This window comes from Clinocottus analis, unplaced genomic scaffold (genome assembly GCF_023055335.1).
Source record: "Clinocottus analis isolate CAN_PGR_092001 unplaced genomic scaffold, fCliAna1.0.p SCAF_29, whole genome shotgun sequence".
Classification (NCBI taxonomy): Eukaryota; Metazoa; Chordata; class Actinopteri; order Perciformes; family Cottidae; genus Clinocottus; species Clinocottus analis.
This window is the reverse complement of record NW_027176031.1, coordinates 3103710-3112500: the sequence shown is the minus strand read 5'-3', so window position 1 is coordinate 3112500 and position 8791 is coordinate 3103710. Positions and strand designations below refer to the sequence as shown.

At 53.7% G+C, this 8791-nt stretch overlaps 1 pseudogene; it reads right to left on the bottom strand.

Moving 5' to 3' along the window:
* Positions 1-5368: 5368 nt before the first annotated feature.
* LOC137795610 (piggyBac transposable element-derived protein 4-like) lies at positions 5369-7308 on the bottom strand (annotated as a pseudogene).
* Between the last annotated feature and the right edge of the window lie 1483 nt (positions 7309-8791).

Genomic DNA, 8791 nt, shown 5'->3' with positions numbered 1-8791 from the left:
GGAATGTGCCTTTGACAACCCCCCTCCCCTCTCTTTTTTCTGTTTCAACCTTGGTGTGTGTGTGTGTGTGTGTGTGTGTGTGTGTGTGTGTGTGTGTGTGTGTGTGCAGAGGTGCGGGTGATCAAGGCCTCCCTAACGACTGGAGCGATTGAGCTCGGACAGAGAGGAAGAGAACGGTGCAACGGATGCACTGGAAGAGGTGATAACCAGAGGAAGGGAGGGCTGCAAGTATGTTGTTTAAGCTTGTGGAGACAGAAGTCTCTTTCCTTCGGGTCTGACCAGATGTCCACTGCTTCTATCAAGGGTGAGTACATGACAAATAAGGCTTTTTACATTCTCTCTCTCTCTCTCTCTCTCTCTCTCTCTCTCTCTCTCTCTCTCTCTCTCTCTCTCTCTCTCTCTCTCTCTCTCTCTCTCTCTCTCTCTCTCTCTCTCTCTCTCTCTCTCTCTCTCGGCCACCCTATGGAGGAAGCTCATTTCGGCCACTTGTATCCGCTACCTCGTTCTTTCGGTCACGACGCAGAGTTCGTGTCCATGTTACAGATCCCAGATGAATGGACTGGTAACAGACTTAATACCGCTTAGTGCGGAGAGAAGTACGACATCCGCGTTTCGATAGAACACGTATTTAATAACAAAGCATGAAGTCACTTTCCATGGATCACGGACACAACGTAAAAAAAAACATAACTCAGCTAGCTAGCTCACTAACAGCGGCTGTCTTCTTCTTCTTCCTTTTTCTTCTTCTTTTTCCCGCGTCTTCTCAAGATATACATGAGACTGTTCACTGCCACCCACTGGGCACATATGGCATAACACCCGATAGAAACAAGATGAAATACAAAGCAAACAAAATGTGACCATATAATGGTATAACACATCATAGAAATAAAATGAAATACAATCAAAACAAACAAAATGTGACCATACATTTGTGTGCGTCACACGCTCCCGGACAAAATAAAAATGGCTCCTGACAACAAATCTTATTTAAACAATACCACAAAACCGTTCTTTTAACCAATTTACCACATTCTAATGTTGACATAGGTGATTTAATGTAACTGCGTTTCAAAAAGGTCAAGGTGTGTGTGTGTATGTGTGTGTGTGTGCGCTCTTCAGTGTAGGTAAATCGGAACTGAATAAGGCATTACTGGGGTGTAAGGCATAATCTGGTATGTCAGTGCCTGATGAGGTATTTGGTACGATGCCTGGTAATATGTTGGACAGTGTTCCTGTTGTGACATGTGATATGGCTGCATTCCCCAGGCAGGCATTGGTTGTGCCCTAACACTGTTTACGGCGTTGTGAGGGTAGTATGAGGGCTGACCCAAGGATTCATATGTCAATATCCGTGTCGGCCTTCTGTCCCGTGAGGACTTCCTGACTTGTTCGCTCTCTTCGTCAATTGTTTCAGAGCTGACAGCTCCGTCACATTCATCTGTGCTGAGTCTAGTTCCCTCATGCTCATACTCTTCCAGATGTTCTTGGTCTACGAGTAAGGGGTTTTCATCAATTTGCACTTCTGGTCGGTCCTGTCTCACTTCTCTTTCAGGTATGAAAACAGAAGTGTTTTCTCGTCTGTCATCTCTCATAGGTTGTGCTTTTCTATGAGTCTCCCCTACAGGTAAGATGACGATGGGATGTTCAGGCAGTTCAGAAGTTGGAATGTGAGCTGTATTTTCCCAAGGTTGAGAAGTATGTCCTCTGACTCCCCTATCCGTTTCTGTCTGTCTTGGAACCCTCAACCAGTACTGTATTCTTGGAGTATCCTCGTCCGTGTCTGACGAGTCACTATACTGAGATAGCTCCCTCTGGTGTTGTGTTCTTGAAGGTCTGGTTTGCACCCTTCTCTCTGTAAGTTGTGTAGTCTTTGTCTGTTGGGTTAGGTCAATCGGTAGGTCGTTTACAACATGCAGGAGATTTCTGTGAAGAGTCCGTACTCTATTTCCACCAGTCTCTGGGGACACCGCGTCTAGAAATCCCGTCCACGAAAGTCACAAACAGGACCGGTGATAAAGGGCTCGCCTGGCGGAGACCAACACCCACCGGGAACGTGTCTGACTTCCGCGTACTGCAGGCGTACAGAGACCGGATAGCCCGCGCCAACGGATCCGGCACCCCGTACTCCCGCAGCACCCCCCCCCACGCAAAACCTCCCGAGGGACCCGGTCGAAAGCCTTCTCCAAGTCCACAAAGCATATTCTTTCTCTGTCTTTTCAATTACTTTAGCTTCAAACTTTCAGCTTTTCAGCCTCTGATAAAACCTCCCTTTTCTGTTTGAACCTTGGTGTGTGTGTGTGTGTGTGTGTGTGTGTGTGTGTGTGTGTGTGTGTGTGTGTGTGTGTGCAGGGGCTCATCGTGGTTGTCACCTCCTGGTCCTCAAACTCTAACTAAACTCTAACTCAGTGAAGAAGACCAGGCTGTGTAAACAGCACCAGGCTCAGTGACCAGGACCAGGCTGTGTGAACAGGACTAGGCTCAGTAAACAGGCACAGGCCCAGTCACCAGGTGAAGGCTGCATGTACAGTGTTTTTTCATATGTATGTGTAGTGTTTTCACATTTATGTATAGTGTTTTCATATGTGTGTGTGTGTGTGTGTGTGTGTGTGTGTGTGTGTGTGTGTGTGTGTGTGTGTGTGTGTGTGTGTGTGTGTGTGTGTGTATGTGTGTGTGTGTGTAGTTGTCACAACAGGACCAGGCTCTGTGAACAGGACCAGGCTCTGTGAACAGAACCAGGCTCAGTGAAGATGACCATGCCCAGTATAGACAACCGTCCTCAGTGAAGAGGAGCTGTGTGAACAGGAACAGGGTCAGTGAAGACGACCAGGCTCGGTAAGGAGGGCCAGGCTCAGTGAAGAGGGACAGGCTGTGTGAACATGATCAGGCTCAATAAACAGGACCAGGCTGTATGTACAGTATTCTCATATGCATGTATGTATATTTCTCACAAAATGAACAGGCTCTGTGAAGAGGACCAGGCTAAGTGAACAGGTAAAGGTCGTATGTACAGTGCTTTTTGTATGTATGTATAGTTCTCACAAAATGAACTTGCTCTGTGAAGAGGACGAGGCTAAGTGAACAGATAAAGGTTGTACGTACAGTGCTTTTCGTATAAATGTACAGTTCTCACAAAATGACCAGGCTCTGTGAAGAGGACGAGGCTAAGTGAACAGATAAAGGTTGTATGTACAGTGCTTTTCGAATGTATGTATAGTTCTCACAAAATGACCAGGCTCTGTGAACAAGGTTAGGCTCAGTAAAGATGACCATGCCCAGTGAAGACAACCGTCCTCAGTGAAGAGGAGCTGTGTGAACAGGAACAGGGTCAGTGAAGACGACCAGGCTCGGTGAGGAGGGCCAGGCTCAGTGAAGAGGGACAGGCTGTGTGAACATGATCAGGCTCAGTAAACAGGACCAGAATCAGTGAACGGGACCAGGCTGTATGTACAGTATTCTCATATGCATGTATGTATATTTCTCACAAAATGAACAGGCTCTGTGAAGAGGACCAGGCTAAGTGAACAGGTAAAGGTCGTACGTTCAGTGCTTTTCGTATGTATGTATAGTTCTCACAAAATGACCAGGCTCTGTGAAGAGGACGGGGCTAAGTGAACAGGTGAAGGTTGTATGTACAGTGCTTTTCGTATGTATGTATAGTTCTCACAAAATGAACTGGCTCTGTGAAGAGGACGAGGCTAAGTGAACAGATAAAGGTTGTACGTACAGTGCTTTTCGTATGTATGTATGTATGTATGTATGTATGTATAGTGTTTTCATATGCATGTATGTATAGTTCTTACAAAATGACCAGGCTCTGTGAAGAGGACGAGGCCAAGTGAACAGGTAAAGGTCGTATGTACGATGCTTTTCAAAAAATGACCAGGCTCAGTGACCAGACACAGGCTGTGTAAACAGGGCGGCTGTAGCTCAGGGGGATGAGTGGTCGTCCTGTTATCCCAAGGTAGCTGGTTCGATCCCCAGTCCCCCCACAGTTCACACGTCAAAGTGTCTCTGAGCACGACACTTAACCCCTCACTGCTCCCCAGGCGCCTCACACAGGGCAGCCCACTGCTCCTTAATCAAGGATGGGTCAAATGCAGAGAAGAATTTCCCCAAGGGGATTAATAAAAGTAATAAAAAAATGAAGAGGACAAGGCTAAGTTAACAGGTAAAGGTCATATGTACAGTGCTGTCTTAGTATGTATGTATGTATGGTTCTCACAAAATGACTAGGCTCAGTGACCAGGTGCAAGCTCAGGGACCAGGACCAGTGACCCGCGTTGAACAGTACCAGACTCTGTGAACAGCCACAGGTTGTTGTTTTTTTTTCCTTCTTTTTTTTCGTTTTTCCAATCCTTAGGCTCCGGGCCGAGTCCCTTGTGCCGTCGCGCGCCCGAGAACTTTCATCGGGGAGTCGTGACCACACCGTGGACTCGGGGCCCGGCTAATTACTCCGGGTGAGTCTCAATGTGTCGTTCCCAAGCCGATGTTTATGTATCTCTGTACGAACATCACATCAATAAAAAACAGTAAACAAACATTACTTTCGTATGCCTTTTTATTTGTTACACTCAGCCTAACAGATTCAGCCTAACGTGCAGGAAAGGGAGAACCTTTGGCCGGGAGCATCGCTCGCGTCTCCATTAGAATAGATGTTCTTTTTTGTTCTTCTTCTCTTTTCTCTTTCTTCCCAACACACGGGAGCATCGCTCGCGTCTCCATTAGAATAGATGTTCTTTTTTGTTCTTCTTCTCTTTTCTCTTTCTTCCCAACACCACACACAAGAGGTTTGACCCGAGGAGAACGGTTGTTAGCGTGTATCTATATCGGGAGCCTGGTGTAGCCTCCAGAAGAATTCAGTCCGACAACTTTTCTCTTTTCCGTAATTAATTTTCTCAATCACAGCCAAAGTGACAAGCGTTGCAGTTGCAAAAGCAATGAGTTGAACAACCAACTTTCAAGTAGGCAAAGAAAAAAAAAAAAGAAAACAACTCCCCCACAAACGGAAGCGGGGCCTTTTCATACACAGTTTATCGTCACGGGTACTCCCCCACAAACGGAAGCGGGGCCTTTTCATACACAGTTTATCGTCACGGGTTCATCTTTTCTCACAGAAAGAGACGTGCGACGTCCAGTCTGCTTCTCTCCAATGTCAATATAGCGATAAACGGGTGTGGGGGGGCGGGGGGGGTTGAGAAGTGCAAGGGAAAGACATTTCTAGACACAACTACAGCAGCGTGGCTGTTTTTGTACCGACCTCGCTAACAAAATGTGAACTTCACTAGACACGAATATGAAAAGCGTCTACGGGACTTTTAGATTTACATTATCACGGTATAGCCGCCCTGCCCACCCGACGGCCGGTTCATTTCGCGCACGTCGGGCAGTACGCCAGCGTGCAGCCCTTGCAGATGTACTTGTTGCACCTGTTGCACACGGTGTAGGTTTTGCAGTCCTTGTTGGGCGGGCAGATCTGACACCTCTTCCGCTTACTCGCGGCCCAGCGCGGCGGCGGCGGCGAGCGCGGCGGCGAGTGCGACGTCCTCGGGCCCGTCGCCCGCTGGCCCGGCCGCCCCGCAGCCCCGCACGGCTTTCAAGACGGCGGCGGACGCCTCCGTGCGGGGCCGACGCTCCCGTCTCTCCATGAACGGAGCCACGAGGGCCGTCCCCAGCCGCTCGAGAAACACCCTCCTCTTGTTCCGCTTGCCCGGCAGCCAGCCGGGGTTGAGCTCCCGCCACACGACGAAGGCGTTGTAGGCGGACACGTCGAGGACACTGTGGAAGACGACCAGGGGCCAGCGCGCGGTCATCCTCCGGCAGCTGTACGTCCCGGTCACCTTGTCGAGGTTGTCCACGCCGCCCTTGTTGCGGTTGTAGTCGAGGACGACGACGGGCTCGGCGTCCGGGCGGTCGCTGACGTCGCCCCGCGCGTGCCGCGTGCTCAGGAGCAGCACCTTCCGGCCCTTCTTGGGCAGGTAGGAGACGAGCGTGGCGTCGGGCGCGAAGGCGAACCTCGACGACGGCACGGCTCTCCGCCGGGTCGCGAGCAGCTCGGCCGGGAGCTCCCGCCTGTTTTTTCTGACCATGCCCACCACGGTGTTGCCACGGAGCAGGAGCCGCCGTCCGAGTTCGTAGGAGGTGAAGAAATTGTCGCACGTGACGTTGCGCCCGGTCAGTCCCTCGGTCACGTTGAGCGCGACCCGCAGCCCCAGGTCCTTCTCGGGGCGTCCGCCGCTCGGCTTTCCCGTGTAGACTTGCAGCTTCCAAGCGAAGCTGGATTTGGCGTCGCAGGCGACCCAGGATTTGATCCCGTACTTGGCGGGCTTGCTGGGCATGTACTGGCGGAAAGGACAGCGGCCTGTCGTTTGGGGGAGAGAGGGAGGAGGGGCGGGGGGGGGGCAGAGAGCAGAGGTGACGAGAGGCGACGAGAGTAGACGAGACGAGAAGCGAGCAGAGGAAAGCGTGGAGGCGACAAGAGTAGACGAGAGGAGACGAGAGCGCAGAGGAGAGCCGCGGCGGTGGCGGCGATGAGAGGAAAGCATATTATTATTATTATTATCGTCATCACCGCCGCCGCCGCCGTCGTCATCAAACGAAAAGGCGGAGCGCGTATGGCCGAGCGCACCTCACCTCTGAACGGAACCAGCTGCTCGTCCACCGTCACTTCGGGCCCGGGGTTGTAGAGGAGCGGCAGCCGCCGCACCCACGCGTCCCAGAGGTCTCGCACGGCGGCCAGTTTGTCCGTCTGGCGCCTCGCGCCTCTCGTCTCGCGGTCGTTGAAGCGCAGCAGCCCGGAGTACTCGTAAAAGCGCTTGAGCGACATGGTGGCGCGGAACACGGCCCTGCCGCTCTCGGCGTCCCACAGGCTGGCCGCGGCCTCGCCCCGAGACCTGTACACGCCCGCCAAAATCAGCAGCCCCACGTAGGCTCGCAGGTCCGTCTCATCCATCCCTTTCCAGCCGTCGCCGTGTTTTCGGGAGCCCTCCAGGTTGGTCATGTCCAGGACCTCTCCACGTCCGGCGCGACAAACATGTGGAACGTCGAGGCGATGTTGCGCGCGTGACACTTTGCGGACGCGGTGGGCCCCGGCGGCCCCGGCGCGGCGTCGGGCAACGGGCGCTGCTCCTCTCTCTCGTACGGCGTCGAGGACCACGACATTTCTCCGCTTTTCGACGGGAAAGTCCGTCCTTCGCCTCGCGGGGTGTCCTCTCCGTCGCCGTCGGCCTCCTCCTCCTCCTCCATCTCCTCCTCCGCCTCTTTTTCTCCTCCTCCTCCTCCACCTCCTCCTTCTCCTTCTTCTTCTTCTTCTTCCGAAGACGACGTATCGCGCACTCGTTCGGATTCCTCTTCTTTGTCGTCCGTGTCGTCGTCCGCGTCGTCTTCTTCTTCTTCTTCTTCTTTGTCCGATTCCTCGTCTTCTCGTCCTTCTCTCCCTCCTCCTCCTCTTCCTCCTCCTCCTCCTCCCGACGGCGGCGACGACGATACATCGGGCGCCGGGTCGACGAGCATTCTGACACACGTTGCGCCGATGGAAACTTTGGCAGAGCGGCGGACGGTATCGCCGCGACCTCGTTCTTTTTCTCCTTCTCCCCCTCCCCATCATCCCCCTCCTCCTCCTCCTCCTCCCGCTCCTCCTCCCGGAGGCAAAGCTTCCCACACCGGGTTGACTTTGGCAGTGTTTTGGAGGAGGCCACCTCGACCGCGGCCTCGGCCTCGACCTCGGCCTCGACCGCGGCCTCGACCGCGGCCTCGACCGCGGCCTCGACCGCGGCCTCGACCGCGTTCTTCTCCTTCCGCTTCTTCTCCTTCCTCTGACGACGGTGACGCGTCGCTCGCCGGTTCGACCTACGCGACGACCTTGGCAGAGTTTTGGCGAAGGCCACCTCGACCTCGACCTCGGCCTCGACCTCGACCGCGTTCTTCTTCTTCTTCTTCTTCTTCTTCTTCTTCTTCTTCTTCTGACGACGGTGACGTGTCGCTCGCCGGCTTGACCAGCATTTTGACGAGTTGACTTGTGTTGAATCGAGGCGCCGTCATGTTGACTTTTGGCAGAAAGAACATAAAATAAATGTAAACACTGGGCACCGGAGACGGTTTTTAGTTTAGTATGTTTCTTTTTCTTCTTTTCTTTCATTTTTTAAAAAAAAACAACCTTTTTTTTAAAAACTTTTTTCCGTCGACGCGTACGTGAGGTAACGGCAAAGCCGAGGGCGACCGAATGGTAGGTGAGATACAGACTGGCGGGGGGGGGGGAGGCGAGGCGAGGTGCGGGGCCAGTAGGCGGAGGCAATATCGTTTTGACGAAATAAAAAGACGAGTGACCCTCGATCGCGGATGGAACGCGTCGGACATGTCTTCCGCGAACGGAGGCGAGAACGCGCCGGCCCGCGACGATTCGCCGACCGCCCGACGGCGGCCTCGGGAGGCAGACGGCAAAGTCGCGCCCCGCGCCGACGGCGGCCGTGGGAACGAAAGACGTGAGCCGGCCGGCCCCGGTCCGCGCTTTGACCGGGACGCGGCCGGGCTCGCCGCGGACGACGACGGCGATGACGTACCGGCCGGAGGCGATTCCCCGACGGCCCGCCGTGTCCGACCGTGGGAGCGTTGGGCCGGCGCGACGTTTCCTCGCGAAGCGCGGGGCGGGTCGAATGGCTGGAACGCGATCCCGTCCGCGCCGATCGAATGGGCTCTGGCCGCGACCGTGCCGGCCTGGGACGATTCCGCTCCCGCTCGAGAAGCCAGGCGACGGGTGATGTTTCCACAGAGGGCGGACCAAGCGCCGCCGCCG